Genomic DNA, 25,689 nt, shown 5'->3' with positions numbered 1-25,689 from the left:
CTGTGCCCACCTAGGGGGGCATGCCCTACAGTTTGGGGACCACTGCACTGGAGGTATAGACAGCTGTATAAATGCCTATAACAGCAAATGCCTTAGGAAAATACTAGGTATTAAATGGAGTGAATTGATAACAAATACCAAGATTTGGCAGAAGGTTCAACAACTCATCTCCAAGGTTCTCCAAAAAAGAATTCTTCTGCTGGATTTTCTTCCTCCTTGATCCTCTCCCACAAGAGGGAACAATGTGTTCCTCCACACAGTATTATAATCAAGACTTTCGACAAAAGAGAGTCAGGAAATTCAGATTTATGGTTCACCTTAATTTAGTCCCCTCTGAACAAAAATTATTTTCAGAACTAATTTCTAAGTATATGCAATGTGCTAACTTGCACAGATATTATGTGACTATACAGACACAAGTTTAAAGTCACAGCCATAATAAAATATTTGTATTTACATTTCTCAATTTCTTTTAAAGATATTTACACACAATTTATAAAGAAAAAATGCAAATGATCACTGAATAAAGACACATCAAGTCAAAGCACCCAGACAAATGAAGTATGACGGCAGTAGAACTCAGAGCCAAACCTTAATCGTTGTCACACATGAAGACGAAATCAGCCCAAAAACATAAAGGACTACCTTTGACTCTCAACAGTTGGAAAATTATTGGGAAAGTGGGAAAACAGTGGGAAAGTAATTACTCTCTAGGTGCCATTCTCCCTAGCAGCAAAAGACTATGGTCACTGCAAAGAGTGGCGTTAAGGAGTTCTGAAAGGAATAGCCCCATGATCCTTTTTGCTAGAGCAAGTATCACAACAGCATAGGCTGTAGAAGGAGAATGGAGAGTGTAAGTGAGGATCTTTACGCTACTGAAAGGGGATGGGAAGAAGAAGCTATGATCTTGTAACTATTTATAGCTATTAAAACTTGCCCTCCTAATTTAGAGATTAAAACATGCAGCTCAGCAAAATCTGGTAAGAATCCTTAAAACTATAACAGTAAGCATGTTTGTATCTTCTTTGAGCATCTGTCCATATACATTACACTTTTGGTACATATGAACTCGAGATCAGAATCATTTGACCAGCAGCATGCATTGGTGTCCACCCTCCCCAAGAGCACAAAGGACATAGAGGAGGTAACCAACCTCACAGTTCCTTCACCAATACAGGTTTCAGAGTAGCAGCCGTGTTAGTCTGTATTCGCAAAAAGAAAAGGAGTACTTGTGGCACCTTAGAGACTAACAAATTTATTAGAGCATAAGCTTTCGTGAGCTACATCCGATGAAGTGAGCTGTAGCTCACGAAAGCTTATGCTCTAATAAATTTGTTAGTCTCTAAGGTGCCACAAGTACTCCTTTTCTTTTCACCAATACAGAATCCAGATGTTATAAGACTCTGTAGAAATAGGCCTGACTTGATCCTGAGCCTGAGCTCAAGCAAAATAAACCCTGACTTTATCAGTTAGCTAGTTTAGATCCACCAAACATGTATCTTAATACTACCCGAGACCCACTTACACAGCTTTTGAGATGAAATGGGTTGGCCCTTCATTCTCCCCACAAAGGCAACAAACAATATAAGTGAAATACGAAATGACTTTAATTCTATCCAGGTAAAGAAAGGGTTTTGTGTATATTTGAAGAGTGTAGTCTAGACTGCCCTTGGTTGGAGTGGGGCTTGGGGAATAACACTGGTAGATGAATCATGTGGTTTAGGTGGAAGTCAAAAACCACTTTGGGTAGAAATTTTGGATGGGGCTTATGCATAGCCTCCCTATATGCACAAAAAAAAGGTTACCATGCATGCCTGCAATTCCCCGATCCTACCGGCTGGTGACTGACACTAAGAAGGCCGAAAGATAGTGTAAGGAACATGATGCCACAACTCAAAGGGAGGACCCATCAACCCACCTAAGTCCACACTGAGATCCCAGTACAGTGAAGGCTCCCACTTCCAAGATCCCCCCAAATTGGGATGAAATCATGAACAGGAGGATGGTGCCCTGATAGAGCTGCCAGGTGCACCTTATAGAACTGATTAAAAAACCCTGATCTTTTTATCAGCATTAAGTAGTCCAGATATTTAGGAATGTTTGCTGCTGTTGGAGAAATATGATGTTGCTCTGCCAAGAAGGAGAACTTTACCACTTTGCAGCGTATGTGAACCTTGTACCATCCTTTCTATTTTGTAGGATAATGTTTTGGAAATCTCTAGAACAAGCTCTTTCGATGATTGTCAACATCCAGAATGTGAGAAGTAGAGAGACCAAATTTGGATACTAGACATTCCCATTGTTCAGGAAGACAATGTTTGGACTCACTGTCAATGTTATTGGAGGCTAAATTGAACGTCTCATGAAGGCTGGGTACCAGAATTGCCTGGGCCAACCTGGTGTTATCAAGATCATTAGTCTTGTTTGAGGCACCTTAGAGACTAACAAATTTATTAGAGCATAAGCTTTCGTGAGCTACAGCTCACTTCATCGGATGCATTTGATGGAAAAAACAGAGGAGAGATTTATATACACACACACAGAGAACATGAAACAATGGGTTTATCATACACACTGTAAGGAGAGTGATCACTTAAGATAAGCCATCACCAGCAGCAGAGGGGGGAAAGGAGGAAAACCTTTCATGGTGACAAGCAAGGTAGGCTAATTCCAGCAGTTAACAAGAATATCAGAGGAACAGTGGGGGGTGGGGTGGGGGGGGAGAAATACCATGGGGAAATAGTTTTACTTTGTGTAATGACTCATCCATTCCCAGTCTCTATTCAAGCCTAAGTTAATTGTATCCAGTTTGCAAATTAATTCCAATTCAGCAGTCTCTCGTTGGAGTCTGTTTTTGAAGCTTTTTTGTTGAAAGAAAAAGGTCTTAGGTCTGTGATCGAGTGACCAGAGAGATTGAAGTGTTCTCCAACTGGTTTTTGAATGTTATAATTCTTGACGTCTGATTTGTGTCCATTCATTCTTTTACGTAGAGACTGTCCAGTTTGGCCAATGTACATGGCAGAGGGGCATTGCTGGCACATGATGACATATATCACATTGGTAGATGCGCAGGTGAACGAGCCTCTGATAGTGTGGCTGATGTGATTAGGCCCTATGATGGTATCCCCTGAATAGATATGTGGACAGAGTTGGCAACGGGCTTTGTTGCAAGGATAGGTTCCTGGGTTAGTGGTTCTGTTGTGTGGTGTGTGGTTGCTGGTGAGTATTTGCTTCAGATTGGGGGGCTGTCTGTAAGCAAGGACTGGTCTGTCTCCCAAGATCTGTGAGAGTGATGGCTCGTCCTTCAGGATAGGTTGTAGATCCTTGATGATGGCAAGGAAACACGGGACCCACGGAGGCAAGGACAGAGCTTTGTCACAACTGGTGACAGAAGTGGGATTTCGTTCACAGCATGGCGGAAGAAAGAGGTTTTAAAAAAAAAAAGTGCACTGGAGTTTTGGAAATTGTTTGTTTGTTTGCTTTGTACCACAATGGAGGAGCTGGTAAGAGCTCTGGTACAAGCCAATCAATTATTGATGAGCCAGGCGACCCAAGATCATGCCCTCTTGAGAAAGGTGGTGGACCAGCCGAAGATCCTCACCATCCAGGCCCAGGGATCCAACGGGACGTGAACCCTGAGGGCCACTGGTTGTCTGCCAAAGATGACGTCAGGAGATAATGTAGAGGCATATCTCCTCTCATTCAAAAGGACTGCTCAGCGTGAGGCGTGGCCCCAGGAGCAGTGCGCCAGCATTCTCGCCCCTTTTTTGTGTGGAGAGGCCCAGAAGGCCCACTTTGACTTGCCTGTCACAGATGCCACTGCCTATACCCGTCTGAAGGCAGAGATCCTAGCACGATCAGGGGTAACGGCAGCGATAAGGGCCCAGAGGTTCCATAAGTGAAAATACCAGGAGAACAAACCCCCCGAGGTCCCAGCTATTCGACCTCATACACCTTGCACGGAAATGGTTACAGCCCAAGGTGTGCAGGCCAGAGGAGATTTTGGAGACCCTGGTCATAGACCATTACATGCGGGGACTGCCGCCAGATCTCCGCAAAAGGGTAGGCCAGAACAATCCATGCATGTACAATGAGATGATCACACTGGTAGAAAGATGGATGACAGCCAGAGAACTGACTCGACTACCCAAGGAAGGCCCCTTTCAAATCAAGCACCCGACCCCAACCCTGGAAGCTTGGGCAGCCAACCCCCCGGGGAATCCTAGATGGAAAAAAGGGGGGGGTCCAAAAACCAGCAGAGACCCCAGAAGGAAGGGATTGGCCTGAGTGGGGGGAACTCCGGGACTAAACCCCTTAGCCCCTGGGATAGGGGCGTGATTCAAAGCAATTATAGATGTTATACATGTGGGGAGTGGGGACACATAGCAGCACAGTGTCCCAGCACCGAGGAGCCTATGCAATGTAACTTGGGGGATTGGGAGGTCCCATGCTCCCTTATCCACCTCGCGGAGGTCGCATTAGCCCCGCATAATTACACCAGGCCAGTGAGGATAAATGTAGCAGAGACTACAGCGCTTGTGGACTCTGGGAGTGCTATCACCCTCATATCGGGTAAGCTGGTAAAAAATAGTCAGCTGCTACAAGCCAAACGCATTGCCGTGACGTGTGTGCATGGGGCCGTGAGCCATTACCCCACCATCCCAGTGGAGACAGAGGTTCAGGAAAACCCCATTGAGGTGACAGTGGGTGTAGTTCCTAAACTCCCATATCCTGTAGTCATTGGGAGGGACTATCCAGGGTTTGATAATTTACTCCTCCGGGATAGGCTGGACAGAGGTGGGGACCCCGAGGACAGCGACTCATCACCAGGGGAATGTCAACCCCCGATGTTCGCTGAGATTTCTCAGGATCTATTCTCAGCCCCCCCAAAGACTGGAAGACAAAAAAAGAGAGGAAGGCCGCGAAGGCCTTGGGAACCCGGATCCTGACCCAGGGCCAGAAGACCTCCCTCGTAGGCAGATGGACGCGAGCAGCCAACAGAGAAACTTCCACCACAGAAGGTGAGCCAGAAGCTGCCCCCAGCCATGACAGCGGCGAGCCGTTGGAAGAAGCAGAAGCCGGCCCCTGGGAGCTTGGGCAGGTTACTCCTGGGAAAGAGACTTTTGGGCAGGACCAGGTGGAGGACCCCAGATATGATAACACCAGGAAAGAGGTGGCCAAGATCGATGCGATACCCGTGGATGGGAAGGTCCGGGGTCCCAGACCTTACTTTATAGTGAAGAAAGATCTCCTGTACTGCGTGGTGCAAATGCAAGAGCAAGAGATACAACAACTTCTGGTGCCAAAAAACATCAAAAAGCCATATTGCGTCTCGACCACAGTCACCTGTTTGGAGAACAACTAGGGGTAGAGAAAACCCAGGCACGGATCCTGCAGAGGTTTTTCTGGCCAGGAGTACATGAAGATATCTGGCGATACTGCACCTCTTGTCTGGAGTGTCAGTTACATAGCCCTTGCCCACACTTGAGGGCTCCTTTGATACCTCTTCCAATAATAGAGGTTCCTTTCGAATGGATAGCCATGGATCTGGTAGGGCCCCTAGAAAAGACTGCTCGGGGCCACCAAAATGTGCTTGTTGTACTGGACTATGCAACCCGGTACCTGCGCAACACAGCTTCCAAGATAATAGCCAAGGAGCTAGTACAGATCTTTGCCTGGCTTGGGCTACCCAAGGCGGTATTGACTGATCAAGGGACACCTTTCATGTCCAAGTTGATGTACGTGGAGCAATGAACAGAGATCTTTCAAGCCCTATGGACCTCTGTATACCATCCGTAAACAGACAGCCTTGTGGAAAGGTTCAATAGGACCCTCAAGACCATGATCAGGAAAGTGGTGAGCCGGGATGGGAAAGATTGGGATACCCTATTGCCTTACCTCATGTTTGCCATCCGGGAGGTTCCGCAAGCCTCCACGGATTTCTCTCCATTCGAACTACTATATGGGCGCCACCCTCGGGGCTTATTGGATATAGCCAGAGAAGCCTGGGAAGAGGAGCCAATTAGTGGAAGGAACATAGTTGAGCATGTACTGCAGATGAGAGATCGGATAGCCCGAGTTACGCCCATTGTACGGGAACACTTAGAGAGCACAGGAGACCCAATGAACACATTATAACAACCAAGCAAAGCTTCGATGGTTCCAACCAGGGGACCGGGTGAGGGTACTGGTGCCCACAGCAGAAAGTAAATTGTTGGCTCAGTGGCAGGGACGCTACGAAATAATCAAAGCCATGGGAGAGGTGAACTATAAAGTGCGGAAGCCAGGCCGCCAGAAAAAGGAGCAAATTTACCACATCAATCTTCTAAAACCTTGGCACGATCAAGAGGCTTGCTTAGTCATGCAGGAGACACTTCCCAAGGAGAATAACTTACATGAGCAAGTGAGGATATCATTCGACTTGACACCGATCCAAAAGATCGAGGCAGCCGATGTGATTAATCACAACAGAGATGTGTTCTCTACAAAACCACGGTGGACGACAGACCTATCACCATATCCGCACGATCCCCAGAGCCAAGGTAACGTTGAGACCCTACTGAATCCCAAACAGCCAAAAGAGAAGAAATCAAGGCCGAAGTAAAGAAAATGTTAGCATTAAGGGTTATTGAAGAATCTTACAGTCAGTGGTCCAGTCCAATTGTTCTAGTGCCTAAACCTGACTGTACCATGAGATTTTGTTATGACTTTCGCCGACTGAATGAAATATCCCAGTTTGATGCATACCCCATACCACGCATCGAAGAACTGGTTGACCGACTAGGTAGTACCCGATTCTTGACTACACTGGATCTGACAAAAGGGTACTGACAGATTCCTCTGACCAAAGAAGCTAAAGAAAAGACAGCATTCTCCACTGCGGATGGACTATTCCAGTACACCGTCCTCCCTTTTGGGCTACATGGGGCCCCAGCCACATTCCAGTGCCTCATGGATAAGCTGCTGCGCCCCCATACTAGTTACGCAGCTTCATACCTAGATGACGTCATCATCCATACGCCAGACTGGGGAACCCACTTGGAGAAACTTGAGGCAGTACTGCGCACCTTAAGGCGGGCTGGCCTCACTGCTAATCCTCACTGCTAAATGCGCCATAGGGCTAGCAGAGGCTAGGTACCTAGGATATATTGTGGGAAGGGGTATAGTGAAGCCCCAAACGAATAAGCTAAAGGCAATTCAAAACTGGCCCCGGCCGACCCGAAAGAAGCAGGTCCGTGCGTTCCTAGGCGTGGTAGGCTACTATCGACTGTTTATTCCCCTCTTCGCCAATAGGGCAAGTCCCCTAATGGACCAGTTGAAGGCCCGAGGTCCAGACATGGTAAAGTGGACCGACGCAGCAGAGGGGGCATTTACAGACCTTCGGACGGCCCTTTGTAATGATCCCGTACTCATAGCCCCGGACTTTAACAGGGAATTTGTTTTACAAACAGACGCTTCCAAGGTGGGGTTGGGAGCAGTTCTGTTGCAAACGGTAGGAGAAGAGGAACACCCAATCCTCCACCTAAGCAGAAAGCTGCTCCCAAGAGAACAGAAATACGCAGTTGTCGAGAGAGAATGCCTTGCTGTCAAATGGGCTATGGAGACACTGCATTATTAACTCTTAGGCCAGCGATTTACTCGTGACAGATCATGCACCCCTCCAGTGGATGCAATGGAATAAGGAAAAGAATGCAAGGGTCACCAAGTGGCCCTTATCCCTCCAACCATTCCAGTTCCGCATACGGCACGGGGCTGGATGCCACCATGGCAACACTGATGGTCTGTCATGAGCATACTGCCTGGCGTCCCAAGTTGCTCAACACCATAGAGTTGGGAGAGGGGGGATATGTGATGGGGCAAGGCCAGATGGCTATTGAAAAATAGTGGGAGATAGATATATTAGTTCCAGGCTAAACAAATCTCTGGTACCAGGATAAGTGAAATGGAAGCTGCTCCAGGTCAATTAAGACACCTGGGGCCAATTAAGAACTTTCCAGAAGACCGGGAGAAGGCTAGCTTGATTGGGACACCTGAAGCCAATCAGGGGCTGGCTGAAACTACTTAAAAGCCTCCCAGTCAGTCAGGTGGGGGTGCATGGGGGAGGAAGTTGAGCTGTTGGAGAGGCTGAGTAGTACACCCATATCAGGCACAAGGAAGGAGGCCCTGAGGTAAAGGTGAAGTGGAGCTTGAGGAAGTGAGGGCTGCTGTGGAGGAAGAAGCCCAGGGAATTGTACATGTTATGTTTCTAAAAGGTCAGCTACCATAGCTGATATTATTAGGGTCCCTGGGCTGGAGCCCGGAGTAGAGGGTGGGCCCGGGCTCCCCCCCCAACCTTTGCCCCCTGATTAATCACTGAGACTGGGAGACAACAGAGACTGTACAAGGAAGGATAACTTCTCCTCACCTCCCTCGCTGGCTTATGATGAAAATGGCTCAGTAGACTGTGACCCTTGTCTCTAGAGAGAAAAGGGTTACGTGCAGGGTCACAGTGAGCCTCTGAGGCTAGCGAAATCCGCTAGGAAATGCAGGAAACAACGGAGGCAAGGACAGAGCTTTGTCACAACCAAAAGAGGAAAAAGACATTTTTACAAACATGAAATTGTTATAGTAAACCTACAAAAGTTGGCATGTTGATTTAAGAGTACATAGACTATTTTAACAAAAATTTAAAGTGGTTTCTAATTGCCAATGTCCCTTTAACAAGAGCCTATCAATCTGAAGCAATGATTAGTTCTATTCTGTTCAGGTTTTGACACCATGCCCATCACCAGGACAAGATTCCCTTTGTTTGACCCTTTGACCGCACTCCTATTCCTGTTATTTTAGTAGTTGTCTCCTGGAATTACTTGGCTTCCAGGTCCTGTGCATCCCCCCCTTAGGCTGGGGGGGGACCCTTTAGCAGTGGGCAGGTGTTCACCCACTTCCTGGATCCAATAAGAGCAGAACAAGATTAAGACATAGCACTATAGGCCCACATCTAGCATTCCAGTGTTATCAAAATCTCAGCTTTCATTTTCTTTTTTTTTTTTTTTTTTTTTAAAAAAAAGTTTATAGTCCTGATGGTTGTGAAGAAAAGCTTGAAAACATGACTCAAACAAACAATGATGTCTTACATCTACTGACAGCCTAAAACAATAGCTCAGAATTGTGTGAACTTCCCCATGCACCTCAGTGGGGTGTTGCCTCCAAGACCTACTGTTCTGGGGGGCCCAGACAACACCATTTCTGTAGAGGACTGTGTGTGTCTGGCAAGAGGGAGAAAGAATGCAGCAGGACTGTTCTGGTCCACCCACCCAAGCAGATACACCCTAAATACTGAGTGGAGCACCCTGCTGGCACTCTGCCTCTCCATGGTAGGAGAAGGAATACCTTCCTCACTCCTTGTTTCCAACGGGAGGAAGCTCCTGCTACTGCTCCTGGAAGGAGAAGGGGGTTCATGCTTCTACCTCTCTGGGAGATTAAATGGACCATCCCCATCCCCCCCCAGTCCACGTGGGGGAAGGAACACAGGGGCATAAATATTAGGGCCTCCTGTTGCCAAGGGGGCCTGGATTGCCTTTATCCAGCTCTAACCATCGGTATCTGATCACCTTCCAGGAGTTCATTAAGTGACATGACTATCATGTATGGTTCTCTCCTTCTCACCACTCAGATGGAAAGTTTTTCAAAAATAATTTTTATGTCTGATATACAATGTGATGTTTGTAGTAGTGCTTAAATGCCACAGGATTTTGTTCCAGTCTTGGAGGAGTCCCATAAAAGCTCTATTGCTCTATCAATTTGTTATATTCTTAAAAGAAACATTTTACTTGCTATTTGTTTCAACTTCCCTGAAATGGAAACTGAGTCCTTTTAATAAATGTCATCTATTTTAATTGTCTAATTTTATATTAAAGCACCAAAAATATGTTCTATACTCTCTGCTGAAATGCTGAATTTCCCTGACAACTGTGCTGCCAAATTAACCCCTCCATACACTTTTTAAAAGATTGTATCCCATTTCTTCAAAAATGAAAGCATCAAAGGTATTAGCAAGATCTGAAATAGGAAAAACTGGGAGTGAAGAGTCATAGGATTGGAAGGAGCATAGGGAGCAAGAGAGAAAGAAAGACAACAAAACCAGAGATGAAGCTGAGATAAGATTATTGCAAAGACATGAAAATAAGGACAGGCAGCGTGAGTTGAGACAGAGGATACCCAGGAAGGTATTTCAAGGAGAGGACATTGTGGTAAGAATGGCAGACAAAGAAGAAACTAGCAATTACCGTTTTCCAATATAACCAAAATGCAGAGTATCCATATACAAGGAGGCCAGAACAGAAGGTTACACTGGGTAAGCAAGAGGTGGATAACTAAGGTTTGGAGAAGGATTGTGGCCAGAGTGGTATAAAACAGCTTTAATTTAAATGAGAATCAGCTGTTTTATCTACAGCCCATTATTAAATATTTGTTCCCAATGTAAATACTTATAGATTGCAATCAAGTCACCCCTTAACTTCCTCTTTGCTAAACTAAATAGCTAGAGCTCCTTGAGTCTATCACTATAAGGCATGTTTTCTAATTCTTTAATCATTCTCAGAGCTCAACTCTGAACCCTCTCCAGTTGATCAACATTCTGCTTGAATTCTGAACAACAGACTAGGACACAGTATTCCGGCAGCAGTCACACATCTAGAAGTAAAATAACCTCTCTACTCCTACTCAAGTCTTCCTTATGTATGCATCCAAAGATTACATTAGCCCTTTTGGCCACATCACCACATTAGGAGCTCATGTTCAGTTGCTTACTCATCATGGCTCCCATCTCTTTCTCAGAATCACCAGTTCCCAGGATAGAGTGGTTCAATAAGTATGGCCTTCACCAGGGATGGGCAAACTTTTTGGCTTGAAGGCCATATCTGGATATGGAAATTGTATGGTGGGCCATGAATGTTCATGAAATTGGGGGTTAAGGTGCAGGAGGGGGTGAGGGCTCCAGCTGGGGGTGTGGGCTCTGGGGTGGGGCCAGAAATGAGGAGTTCAGGGTGCGGATTCCCAGCCAATGGGAGCTGCAGAGCCAGTGCTTAGGGAGAGGGCACCGTGCAGAGCCCCCTGGCTTCCAGGCCCCTATACATAGGATCTGGAGGGGGGACATGCTGTTGCTTTTGGGAGCCGCGTGGAGTGGGGCAAGCGCCCGACCCCGCTCCCCAGCGGGAGCTCGAGGGCTGAATTAAAAGGTTAGACGGTCCGGATGCGGCCCGTGAGCTATAGTCTGCCCACCCCTGGCCTATACTCTTTGTTCCTAGCTGTATATAGTTATATTTGGCCATATTAAAATGCATATTCTTTACCTACGCCCAGTTTACCAGTTCACACTGCCTTTGTGACCTGTCCTCTTCATTATTTACAACTCCCCCAATGTGTGTGTTTGACAAACTTTATCAGTTATTTTATGTTTTCTTCCAGGTCATTAATAAAAATGTTAAATAGCAGAGGGCCAAGAACTGATCTATATGGGACCCCACTAGAAATAGCTGTTTGATTATGATTTTCCCATTCACAATTATGTTTTGAGACCTATCTGTATGCCAGCTTTTAATCCATTTAACGTGTGCCATGTTGATTTTATACCATTCTAATTTTTTTAATCAGATATTCAATACCAAGTCAAATGTCTAAGTCTATTACACTAACAGTATTGCCTTCATCAACCATACTTGCTATCTGTTTTTGACGACATTACAAGCTAGACAGGATCTATTTTCCATAAGCATAAGAATGGCCATACTGGGTCAGACCAAAGGTCCATCCAGCCCAGTATCCAGTCTACCGACAGTGGCCAATGCAAGGTGCCCCAGAGGGAGTGAACCTAACAGGTAATGATCAAGTGATCTCTCTCCTGCCATCCATCTCCACCCTCTGACAAACAAACTACGAACACCATTCCTTACCCATCCTGGCTAATAGCCATTAATGGACTTAACCTCTATGAATCTATCTAGTTCTCTTTTAAACCCTGTTATAGTCCTAGCCTTCACAACCTCCTCAGGCAAGGAGTTCCACAGGTTGACTGTGCGCTGAGTGAAAAAGAACTTCCTTTTATTTGTTTTAAACCTGCTGCCCATTAATTTAATTTGGTGGTCCCTAGTTCTTATATTATGGGAACAAGTAAACAACGTTTCCTTATTCACTTTCTCCGCACCACTCATGATTTTATTTACCTGTCATATCCCCCTTTAGTCTCCTCTTTTCCAAGCTGAAAAGTCCTAGCTTCTTTAATTTCTCCTCACATGGGACCCATTCCAAGCCCCTAATCATTTTAGTTGCCCTTCTCTGAACCTTTTCTAATGCCAGTATATCTTTTTTGAGATGAGGAGACCACATCTGTACGCAGTATTCAAGATGTGGGCGTACCATGGATTTATATAAGGGCAATAAGATATTCTCCGTCTTATTCTCTGTCCCTTTAATGATTCCTAACATCCCGTTTGCTTTTTTGAGAGCCGATGCACACTGCGTGGACGTCTTCAGAGAACTATCCACGATCTCTTTCCTGATTAGTTGTAGCTAAATTAGGCCCCATCATATTGTATGTATAGTTGGCGTTATTTTTTCCAGTGTGCATTATTTTCCACATTAAATTTCATTTGCCATTTTGTTGCCACCTCACTCTTTACCCCTTTCTCCAGATCATTTATGAATAAGTTGAACAGGATTGGTCCTAAGACTGACCCTTGGGGAACACCACTAGTTACCCCTCTCCATTCTGAAAATTTACCATTTATTCCTATCCTTTGTTCCCTGTCTTTTAACCAGTTCTCAATCCATGAAAGGATCTTCCCTCTTATCCCATGACAACTTAATATACGTAAGAGCCTTTGGTGAGGGACCTTGTCAAAGCCTTTCTGGAAATCTAAGTACACTATGTCCAATGGATCCCTCTTGTCCACATATTCATTGACCCTTCAAAGAACTCCAATAGATTAGTAAGACATGATTTCCCTTTACAGAAACCATGCTGACTTTTACCCAAAAATTTATGTTCTATGTATCTGACAATTTTATTCTTTATTATTGTTTCAACTAATTTGCCTGGTACTGACATTAGACTTACCGGGCTGTAATTGTCGGGATCACCTCTAGAACCCTTTTTAAATATTGGTGTTACATTAGCTATCTTCCAGTCACTGGGTACAGTAGCTGATTTAAAGGACAGGTTACAAACCATAGTTAATAGTTCCACAATTTCACATTTGAGTTCTTTCAGAACTCTTGAGTGAATGCCATCTGTTCCCAGTGACTTGTTACGGTTAAGTTTATTAATTAAATTCCAAAACCTCCTCTAGCAACACTTCAGTGTGTGACAATTCCTCAGATTTGTCACCTACAAAAGACTGTTCAGGTTTGGGAATCTCCCTAACATCCTCAGCCGTGAAGACTGAAGCAAAGAATTCATTTAGTTTCTCCGCAATGACTTTATCATCTTTAAATGCTCCTTTTGTACCTCGATCATCCAGGGGCCCCACTGGTTGTTTAGCAGGCTTCCTGCTTCTGATGTACTTAAACCATTTTTTTTTATTACCTTTTGAGGTTTTGGATAGCTGTTTTTCAAATTCCTTTTTGGCTTTTCTTATTACATTTTTACACTTAATTTGGCAGTGTTTATGTTCCTTTCTATTTACCTCATTAGGGTTTGACTTCCACTTCTTAAAAGATGCCTTTTTATCTCTCTCACTGCTTCTTTTACATGGTTGTTAAGCCACGGTGGCTCTTTTTTAGTTCTTTTACTATTTTTTAATTTGGGGTATACATTTAAGTTGGGCCTCTATTATGATGTCTTTGAAAAGTATCCATGCAGCTCGCAGGGATTTCACTCTAGTCACTGTACCTTTTAATTTCTGTTTAACTAACCTCCTCATTTTTGCATAGTTCCCCTTTCTGAAATTAAATGCCACAGTGTTGGGCTGCTGAGGTGTTCTTCCCATCACAGGAATGTTAAATGTTGTCACTATTTCCAAGCGGTCCTGTTATAGTTACTTCTTGGACCAGATCCTGCCACTCCAGACTAAATCGAGAATTGCCTCTCCTCTTGTGGGTCCCTGTACCACTGCTCCAAGAAGCAGTCATTTAAAAGTATTGAGAAATTTTGTCTCTGCATTTCGTCTTGAAGTGACACGTACCCAGTCAATACGGGGATAACTGAAATCCCGCATTATTATTGAGTTCTTTATTTTGGTAGTCTCTCTAATCTCCCTTAGCATTTCATTGTCACTCTCACTATCCTGGTCAGGTGGTCAATAATAGATCCCTAATGTTATATTCTTACTAGAGCATGGAATTACTATCCATCCAGAGTTTATGGAACATGTGGATTCATTTAAGATTTTTACTTCATTTAATTCTACATTTTCTTTCACATGTAATGCCACTCTTCTCCCTCCCCGTTAGTTCCCCCCCCCCCCAACCTGTTCTGTCCTTCAGATACATTTTGTACCCCGGACATAGGTGAGGTTTTTCGTAGGAGTGGGTGGGTGAGATTCTGTGGCCTGTGCTGTGCAGGAGGTCGGACTAGATGATCAGAATGGTCCCTTCTGACCTTAGTATCTATGAATGATTGTGTCCCATTGATTGTCCTCACTCCACCAGGTTTCTGTGATGCCTATTATATCAATATCCTCCTTTAACACGAGGCACTCTAGTTCACCCATCTTATTATTTAGACTTCTAGCGTTTGTGTACAAGCTCCTAAACTTGTCACTGTTTATTTGTCTGCCCTTTTCTGATGTGTCAGATTCTTTTTTATGTGAAGGTTTCTCATCTGATCTGGCCCATACTTTATCCTCTTCCATCCTCTCCTCCTGACTAAAACCTAGAGAATCGCTATCAATAGACTGTCCTCTAAGAGAAGTCTGTCTGATCCACATGCTCCTCTGCAGCAATCGACTTTCCCCCATCTCTTAGTTTAAAACCTGCTCTGCAACCTTTTAATGTTACGTGCCAGCAGTCTGGATCCACTTTGGTTTAGGTGGAGCCCATCCTTCCTGTACAGACTCCCCCATCCCAAAAGTTTCCCCAGTTCCTAATAGATCTAACCCCCTTCTCTCTACATCGTCTCATCCACGCATGCAGACTCTGAAGCTCTGCCTGTCTACCTTGCCCTGCGCGCGGAACTGGAAGCCCATGTTGGTATCCATAAATTATGTTACTCTCCTTTCATTCTTTATTAATTAAGTCCCGTTTCACCCACTCCATTCTCTTGATTGGGATGAATGTCAGACAGAAAGGCCTATAACATTAGCTTTCTTACAGTCTTCTGGAACTTCCCTTATCAACTGTGATTCCTAGCTTCTGATTTATATTCATTACTATCTACTTCCCCTTTCTTTCATTTGTTATATTTATGTAGATAGATATAGCTATATCTGCCTTAACTTCCCCTCAAAATCAGTGTTTTTTTTTTTTAAAAATACAGCCTTCCCCCTCAACTGTAGCTTTTTGAGCATCTAATAATGTATTCTTAAACAATTCCCAATTATTCACATTTTTCTGATTAAGCGCTTCATCCCAGCTGATTTGGCTCATAACCATTTTCAGCTTTGTGAAATTGGCCCTTCTAAAAAGGCACTACGTTTATATATCACTGGCCTGGACCTCATTTTGTTTCCACATTATAAATGTGATCAAGTATGACAAAGTTTGAACTCTAACATTTGTGGCAGAGGTGAGAATGTTTTCATTTACTCTTTACGTTGTTTGTATTTGATAAAATTATAAATTCAATCTAGTTCCAACATTATTCTTGGCTCTGATTTACAAGCAAGATCACTACATTTTTGTATAAGTACTGCCAGATCTCAGAATACCCTACAGAAAGGAATTCTTACTGTATATCCAAGTATGACATGATCTATTTGTCTGTGTCCTCCATTGTCTACAAAACAGACACGTTTCCCATTCAGTTTCTGCAGATGGACAACATACTTTATTTTCTTAGTTTGGATTTTTGCTTTCTTAATTTCTGCTGCATTTGAAAGTCATCCAACAGCATGCTGATGTCATATTACAGGGCCTTAAAGGATATATTTAATGGGTTTATCTTCATCTTCACTAAAATCATGCTTGATTGCTATGCTAAGATCCATACCCACATATTAAAAGGGTTTTGTTGTTTGTTTGCTCTTTGTTAGTTTTTTCTGGTTTTGGGGGGTGGGGGTGTTTTTCTGCATTGTTGCTCTGTTTTTTGTTTTTAAAGGCAGTCTAAGCTAAGGTACCATTAGCTTCTGGTGATCTTGGAAGGTCTTCTACTTAAACTTTCACTGGGTGGCATTACTTGCCAGTTCTAACTCAATCTTATGGCTGAAGAGTCAACGTATTTTCTTTGGTTTGGTAAACATGGTATAATGAAAGCTCAGTATTTCTGTTACAGAAGCTTCAATGCATTAATTTTATTTCTTCAAGAAGCTATAACTAAGACCTTTTTAAAAACAAACATCCTAAGAGTTGTAAGCCATACTCCCTGAAGTGTATGTATGTACAGGATATTTCTGTTATTTATATTACAGAAGAACTCAGACACCAGTCAGAACTGAGGCCTAATTACACTATGCTGTTCAAACAAAAGTGAATACACTTCAACGATTGTTTCCGGTTTTAGAAGTATTACTGATTGCAGCATATTCCCCATTCTTAAAATGAGGCATAGCACTAAAAGTGGTAACATCTCTAAAGTTAGAATGAACTAAGTTCACCTACTTATTGAAATGGCAATTCCTGCCTCCAAGGATCTTATAATCCATTAACATTAATTTTAAGTAATAAGAATATAAATTAAAATTGACATCTGACTCCCTATATACATTTAGCACTACATACAATTAGGACAAAAGTGTTTCACTACCATAATTTAAGTATGAATAGCTACATTTTGCTCATGGATTGAGATACATTTTTGACAGCTCACCTCCATATGCACCTGAGCCTCAAGTACAGGGTACACACTTTAATATCTAGTATCTAGAATTTTACAATTATTCTTTTACAGTTTATGCTTAAGTTCTATGACCCATGATGGGCTGAAAGCCTACTATTTTGGGGGAGCAAGAAAGCCAGAAATATGAATTCCTTGCACATGCTACCTGTAAAGAATACTTATTGTAGACTATATATTGATTACTTTAGGCTATATTTATTATTCTGACTTTTTAAAAACAAACATTACATGCAGAACGAAGAGGGAAAATTCAACAAGTAATTTTTATAACTATACTAAAGATAGCAGTATTAGATTTTTCAGGACATTGTGGTAAGAGAAGACAATCTTTCATAAAGCATTTACTCAAGTCTCCAGAAAAAACAACATTTTCTATGCCTTGCAATAGAACTAGTTATTAGACCGATACATTATTCTAAACTTGCTTGTGCATTCACACAAAAATCTGATGTAGCAACAGAACTGTATATTTCCAGTTTTGCTGAATGTGTTTTTGGAATGGGAAGTGTTCTCAAAATAAACTTTGTAAGCTAGAGATGTGCCACTCTAATAGCTATCACATCCAAATAAGTTATGTTAAAAGAGTGTTAGGGTTGCAGAAGTACATACTCAAGTTAGGAAATATCAAAATTAAGGTTACCTACAAAACTTTAATCCCTCCTGTATTTGTGATATGATCTTTAAATATATTATCACTTACTATTTTTTCCACAGTACTACTGCCTCAAATCAGTGCACCGGATGGATGATGCTAACTGAATGGGTAGCTATTCAATATTTATTTTTATCCTCTTTCAGGATGTGGCCCCATGCATCATTTACTGCACATCCTTAAGAGCCTGCTCTGAATACAAAATTAAATGTCCTTATAAGCTTCTCTGTGGTGATTTTAATATCTTAGTTATTTACAAACCATTAATTTATCACCACAATATATCTATGAAGTGATATGGTATTATCCCCATTTTACATGAGGAACTGAGGCAAAGAGATGCCCAATTTGAGAAGCCTAGGGAAGGCCTGATTTTTCATATTACCTAGCTCTTTTCAGGTTCAGAGCACAGCTCCTACTGACTTCAGTTGCGAATGCTAAGCTCTTCTGCAAATCAGATCCCAAGTGTCTCAAGTTCCCTAACATTCTGAGAAACTCCTGGATCATTTTAGCTGAAACTTTCAAAAACAAATTCAGCTTGAGGCAAACACTTGGCATGGAAAATTCCAGCCTTAAGGGTTAAAGTTTGTCAAAGTTATAAGCGCAACTCAAAACAGGGTCTTAATAATGGGAAGCACTGGACAACTTTTACTATTGGAATCACTACCAGCATCATCAATAATATAGTAATACACGACTTTCACATCCTTTAAACTTACATTAAAAGTGATGTTTATCCTAGATATGTTGTCCCACAATATTTTACCATTTAACCTAGTTGCAAATTCCAACTTTCACCATCCATCTAGATTACTAATACAACACTGAAATTTACTGAATCAGTCTCAGTCAGATGCAAGATTAGAAATAGTACTTTTATTATTTTTTTTTATTAGTATTACCGTAGTGCCTACAAGCCCGTGTCATGGACCAGAACCCCATTGTGCCAGGCACTGCACAAACAGACCATAAACACTGTCCCCGACCCCAAAGAGCTTACAACCGAAGTAAAAAACAAGCGTCAACAGCTGGATACAGACAAAATACTCTGCTAAACAATCAATTGACTGAGTATTGAGATGAAGGTGGCCTAGATGAAAAAAATTCTTCCAAGTATACGTTTTTGAGAGCATCAGCCTTTTAGGTGGGACCTGATATTTTTAGTCAGCATGTTCTGGAATTGCAGAGATAGATGCTGGCATAGCACACAAGTCTTTTGCAGGTTTAAGAATGCCCTCGTAGACAGGTAGGGCTACTCTATTTTGTATAGATGGTTGAAGAATTTTGAAAAGTTAGTCTTCTTCTAAACCACCTCCAAAGGAATCTCAAATCACGTCAACCATTCTCTAAGGGCTCTTGGAAAGTCTTAAAACTATTTATAGACACTGATACTGACAACACTAGTGTCTTATCTGGAGATGAAGATGAAAAACATCTCTTTGGAGATGATTCTGTCTGGGGTGCCTCTTCTTCCTCTTCGCTCAACTACTGTGTTTCTGAAGTAATTTATCTTGAAGGAAAGAGCCTAGATACTTGAAGACCATACTGAGATTTATCACCATGTCTTGAGAGAGGAGCAGATGGATGACTTGATGTTCTGGAACGTTTATGATAAAGCATATTGGGCAAGGTGATAGCATCTAGGGAGCAAAGGGGGTTTCTCATATGGGATTTCTAAATGTAGTTCAAAATGAGCCTTTCTTGAGCAGTCCACTACTCCCAGGATGGAACTTGTGTAAGCAATGGCTATTGTGGTGAAAGGTCTGTACTGGAGACAGCAAATGAGAAGAAAGAAGAAAACTCCAATAAAGGAGCTGTCCTTGGATGCATTATAATTTCTTGGTGACTGCTTCTCTGTGCCAAGAGATGACCTGTGCAATGCTTTTTTCTCCCGTGGGAAGCTAGAGTGTCTGACTGCTCTGGCAGTGCTTGATGCTGAGATTTAGCACTTTTGATAAAAGGGTGAGGTCTTTATGATGCTCTGGCACCCAAAGCCACCTCTCTCCTCGATGAAGCATTAAAAGTCTGACTTGACCTGATAAGGACTTAGGTCTCCTGCCCTTGAGGCACCTCTGAGTCAGATATTGCTCTGAGAGATTTCTCCATGAGAAAATTTCAGTCTTGACTCCTGTACTTTGTGTGTGTATTTTTTGAAAAAGATTTCCAAATTGCACACAGAGGTGATAGGGCTCTCACCTAAACAAAGGCATATGTCATGTCCACCATTTAGGGCAATTACCCCTCCTCTAGCTGGACAAGATTTCAATCCCAGTGACCAAGACTCAGCCAGACGGCCAAATATCAGTTCTAAGCAACAAACTCACTAAAACTAAATCTATATTTAATTATTTTTTCAACAGGCTAACTGAAGCTCTAAATGCCTACCGTAACTATAATAACAATATCAACACTTTCACTATCGGAAAAAGGAACACTATTGTTCCATTTCTCAGGTCAAGAGGTAGTCAGAACAAACTGACCCCAGCCGCCACTCATTCTGCCCTTTATGACTTCAGGAGGGGAAACACAAGGGCATTTAGGGTGCACATGCAACCCGTAATAGGCACTACTATAGAAAATTTTCGGGAACCCTGGTGCAGAAGACATATGTGGACCATGAATGGGATACACATACAGAAACTTGAAGAAACTGGCATTTCTTTAAACAAGCCAGGAGCATAGCAACGTTCAACACAAAATTAATGGATAGGTTGGTTAGTGCCAGCGCACAGTTAGTGGCACAAGCCTAACATGAGGCGCAAAGCCTGGACAACCGAATCACTGATTTAAAATTTCTGGACTCAATTGTGGTTTGGCATGATATCCTGTTCCAAGTAAATGTTGTAAGAAAGGCATTACAAACTGAGTCAATGGACATTGTTGACATAGGTGAGGTTTTTCGTAGGAATGGGTGGGTGAGATTCTGTGGCCTGCGCTGTGCAGGAGGTTGGACTAGATGATCAGAATGGTCCCTTCTGACCTTAGTATCTATGAATCTATGCGAAGCATATAGCACCGCTGATCAATGTATTGATTCTATCATCATCATCTCTGGCTGCCAGCTAGCCTCATTTAGGTGAAAAGGAGGTAGAGTGTACAAGTCCTCCCTGCTGGTACACAGCCTTTCCAAAGGAAAGAAAAGACCCTTGCAGTACCTCCTTAGTGGTACCTACTGGTAACTGGATCCTTGCATGCCATGGCAAATTCTGTAAGCGAACTCAGAGCAGCACCGGGCCCCATAGGTGTAGTGAATAGGATCACTAGTGTGCAGAACATAACTTGACACTCACTATCATGCCCCTAGTTATGGTTAGTAGTGAAGAGCTCAGTGGTTTCTCTGGCAGATGAGAGCGTTGCACTCTACAACAGCGCAGCACACAGATGCAAGCATAGCAGTTGTCTATTACTATAGAAGGCGCATGGAACAATTCCACACTGACAGCCATAGAATACACACTAATCCTTGACAGGTTTCAGAGTAGCAGCCGTGTTAGTCTGTATTCGCAAAAAGAAAAGGAGTACTTGTGGCACCTTAGAGTCTCTAAGGTGCCACAAGTACACTAATCCTTGACAGCCATCCTGTGACTGCATGCCACTAGAGAAGTGGTTCTCAACCTGTGGTTCATGGACCCCTGGGGAACCACAGACTATATCTAAAATTTCCAAAGGGGTCAGCACTTCCATTTGAAATTTTTTAGGGGTCTACAAATGAAAAAAAGATCAAGAAACACTGCACTAGAGTACAGGTAAACAGAGCGTGGATGGTGCAATGCAAGCCATCGCCCCTGGGAACAACTCTCACGTGTGTTCAGATGACAGAGGAAAGTTTTATAGTCATTTGCGAGTGTTGAAGCGACAGGTGTGGTGATACTGGTGGTCAGAGTCACAAATCTGCATATCGGCAGCTTATGACACAAATTATAATAGCTTTGTGGAACATTAGAACTCTATGGAACAACCCTACCACCAACCAATCTGAGAGAGGCTCAGCACTTGATGCAACAGAACTGACTAGGTATTGGGTTAATGCTGCCAGTGAAACCAGACTCACTGACAAAGGGCAACTCACAGAGATCAATGCAGGGTACACATTCTTCTGCTGAGGTTGTCCATGCTCGGAGCCATGACATCAAGTAACGGCTTTGCGATTAGCAACTCCACTGCTTTCAAGCTTGAAAGTCTACCTAACGGCATAAGTGATCAGCTTATGGTTCTACAGTTGCCATTGAAACATAAGTGGTATGTTACCATCGTCAGCATTTATGCTCCTACCATGACAAATGCATATGATGAGAAAGAAAAGTTCTACAGTAACTTAGAAAAAAACCTCATGTCTTCATCGGTGTCAGATAAGCTGATTACCATGGGGAACTCTAATGCCACAGTGGAAAGAAATGTGCTAACCTGGCAGCAGACATCATGAGACTGGGAAGGAGGCTAGCAATTGTATTTAGTGTGTCAAGCAGCGATTAGCTATCAAGAATACCTTTTTTCAGATACCAGACAAAAACCAAAACATCCTGGATGCACCCAAGATCCAAACAATGGCATCTTATTGATTACATTATCATTTGGCAATGAAATCTACAGGACCGTTATTTCATCAGCGGGAAAATTCCATTGTAGATTTATTCATGACGAAAGAACACAAAATATCCAGTCTTTTGTTTTAGAGCAGGTACGAGCTTTGGATGTTTACAAGATGTCTTTCTCATACAGTACCATGGAGTCAAGACCTCATATATGCACTTTATCTATTCCTCTGATACCCAGGGTTATATGGAAAAAAAAATCATAGACTGAAAGACCATTCATGATTGATGACAGATTGTCTGCTGACAAAATCTGTCAAGTTATTATGGGCTCCTGGGAGATGAAGAGCAATTCAGGTTATCCATAATTTGATTGTCTTTTGGAACATAGGCGACAAACATTCACCTCTCTTGCTCTCCCTCCAGCCCCCATCACACACTAACTACACTGGGGATGTGTTGTCTGTGAGGATGTGTATGATAGAATTCCTTTAGCCTGCAAAGCATTTCTGATTACCTTATCTTATTGCCCTGAGTTGCAAGACATTGAAATGGACTCATCTCTTCCTGGGACCACATTCTCTATGTTTAGAAATGGTAAAGGTGAGCACTCCAACCTGTTCCGTATGCATCTGTGATCAGTGTCTTTAGAGGTGGAGGAAGAGTACCCTTATCCAAACATTCAGGGAGTCTGTCCACTAGTTTTGCAATGAAAGGATATGAGCTGGGACTATAATATGCATGTCCATATGAGGTGTCTCAGGGCAATACACGGACCTCAGCTAGCACTGTAATGGATGTAGGTGAAGTCTAGCTAGTAAATGCAAGCCTGCATATGACCTGTTTGAGATAGGGTCTCAATGTGATGGATTTATCTTGAAGCTAGAGATGATTATCTGACCCTGTGACTGAAATCTCTCCTCTGGAAGGTATGCCTTTGCTAATTTGAAGTCAATTATAGCTCCTATGACCTCTATCCTCTGCAAATGGAGGAGCAATAACTTTCTGTAGCTCACTATCAGGCTCAACTCCCTGAACAGGTTGCGGATGGTCTCATGAGACCTATCTGATCAGCCAATCATCTAAATATAGACAGACATTAATTACTTGCCTCTACATGTGTGGCCACCAAGGCTAGGCATTGTGTGAAGACTCTTGGAGACACAGAGAGCACGAATGGCAGTATCTTATACTGATAATGATTGGACCCTACTACAAAATGCAGATGCTTCCTATGGGCTTGACGAATCACAATATGGAAGTGTGCATCCTTGAGGTCTAGAGCCACTAACCAGTCTTGTCTCGTGCCTATAAAGAAGGGATGGTGGAGGCTAGCATTATTATTTATTCTTTGTATTATCGTAGTGACTAGGAGCCGCAGTCATGGACCAGGACTCCACTGTGGTAGGTGCTGTACAAACAGAACATATCCGAGACTGTGTGTATAATTCTTTATAGTCCTATCCTTGATCTGAAAGGACTAACACCCCATCTCTTTTTGGAGTAAGAAAATATCACAAGTAGAAACCTTTTTGCCTGACTTCCAGAAATGGCAAAGCAGGGAAGCCACTTTTAGTTGATTTTTGTGAGAAGGTTCCCTGAAGAATGATGGGGAAGCTAGTGGGTAGGATGCAGGGACTGGAATTGCTGAAAATAGTCTATTCTGAGACTGGAGTCTGAAGTGTTACCATCTCAAGATCAGGGTATTGTTACCGAGTGATATCAGAGTGGCTCTGGAGTCCTATAGTGAATGCAAAGCCTCATCAGTTCAGTTGCTGAATAGGTCTGTGCACTCAAGAGCAAGTCCTCTACAGTATTCTGTACTACTTTTGGTATACTGGATGCTTGGTGCCACAAAGCCTCTCTCATTGTAACTGCCACAGCCATGGACCAAGATATGGTGTCAGTGTAGAGATTTTTAAGGTAACAGTTGATGTTCAGAGATTATGGCTTTAATTCCTCCCTGGTTTCTTGAGGAAGTTTGTTGAAAAAAGGGGGACCCCTTGCCCCATCTAATGAAATCATACTTCGTGACTATAACTTGGTATTTTGTTGTTCATAACTGGAGAGCAGCTGAGAAGTAAGTCTTTCCCCTCGCCCCCTTACCACTATCTGGAGAAATTTAGCTTTTTCAGATCTTCCGGAATGGCTCTTAGAAGGTCAGGTTGTCTAGCTTTCCCTTAGACTACAGAGATTCCAGGAGCAGTTAGGTATAAAACGGTCTGAAGTCCCAATGGAACACAAGATAACATTTTTTCCACTCTTTTTGCAATTGGGGGCAAAGTAGATGGTGTTTGCCAGAGCTCTTTTGCTGGCTCCAAAATGCCCTTCTTAACAGTCATTACTATCCTGCCCAGAATACAGAAGTGCAAGATATCAAATAATTTGTGCGCCTTTTCTTTGATTACTGAATTCTCAATTTCTAAGGCATCAGCAATCCAAGAGAGCAAGTTTTGAAGGCTCTGAAATAGTTAGGTGCTGGTATCAGGAATGATGAAACTCCATCAAGAGATGATTGTGGATGTTTAAAAGAGATTGATGGACACTGGTCTGGTGGTTCAGGATCAGTTTCTTTTTCGTCTCTCAGTAAATCATGATTTGAGAACTTCAGTAACTCAGCCAGAAGTTATCGGTCCATTACAGGAGTGGAAGAATGAGGTTCTCTGGCATGAAATATTCAGGAGGACACACTAGATGATCATGATGGTCCCTTCTGGCCTTAAAGTCTATTAATCTAATTCATCTTCCTTCTTATGCTGTTTAAATGGCACTGGCAGAGCCGCAGAAGGATGTCTTGAAATCAAGCCTGTAGGAAGTCATGGCTTCCGTGACTTTCCAGGACCTCTGTGACTTTTGCAGCAGCTGTTGCAACTGATCTCCGAGCCACCTGAGCAGCCTGGGCAGCTCCCAAGCCAGCGGCACCGTCCACAGTTGGGGCAGTCCCAGGCCACCCCCTGCCCCAGAGCACCCAAGCAATATGTCTTCATTATTTTTATTCTTTCACACTATATGCAAAAATTCAACAGATTCAGTTTCAAAAAACTTAAAGGAAAGTTATCTTCTCATCTCCCTCATAGTTTGCTCTCTCAAGAAAACACATGCCTAACACATTTTGCACACCTAACAGGGTAGTAGTGACTTCCTTTGAATGTGGAAACACGAAGTGCTTGGGACAGTAGCAAGAAGCATGGGACAAAATGTTTCTCAGTTTCTGCAGGGAAAGAGAAGCACAGAAGATATACATATATGAACTTTCTTTTAAATTTTACAAGGCTAACAAAGTTCTGCTTCATAAACATTCAACAGCAAAAATATTTTAAAGGTAATTTAGAGGGGCCACCAACTTGAAATGTTTACATTTTTAATTTAAGGAGTTTTAAGGAGACTCTCTCTGCAAGTCTTCCTGCCAATTTATTGCTTTACAAACACGTTTTTGTTTTTTGTTTTTTTTTTAAAAACACGTTTGTCTCCCTCTTGCTGTCTGAAAAATCCACATAAACAGGGAAAACTGACTACTGAAAAGTAGTTGAATTGCA

General features: G+C 42.8%; 1 protein-coding gene across 5 annotated transcripts in view; it reads right to left on the bottom strand.

Annotated features, from left to right (window-relative positions):
* MAP3K2 (mitogen-activated protein kinase kinase kinase 2) overlaps window positions 1-25,689 on the bottom strand; it is a 91,433-nt gene that overhangs the window by 48,097 nt on the left and 17,647 nt on the right. The gene's annotated exons all lie outside the window — the stretch shown is intronic.

This window comes from Dermochelys coriacea, chromosome 11 (genome assembly GCF_009764565.3).
Source record: "Dermochelys coriacea isolate rDerCor1 chromosome 11, rDerCor1.pri.v4, whole genome shotgun sequence".
NCBI lineage: Eukaryota > Metazoa > Chordata > Testudines > Dermochelyidae > Dermochelys > Dermochelys coriacea.
This window is presented reverse-complemented; position numbering and strand designations above follow the sequence as displayed.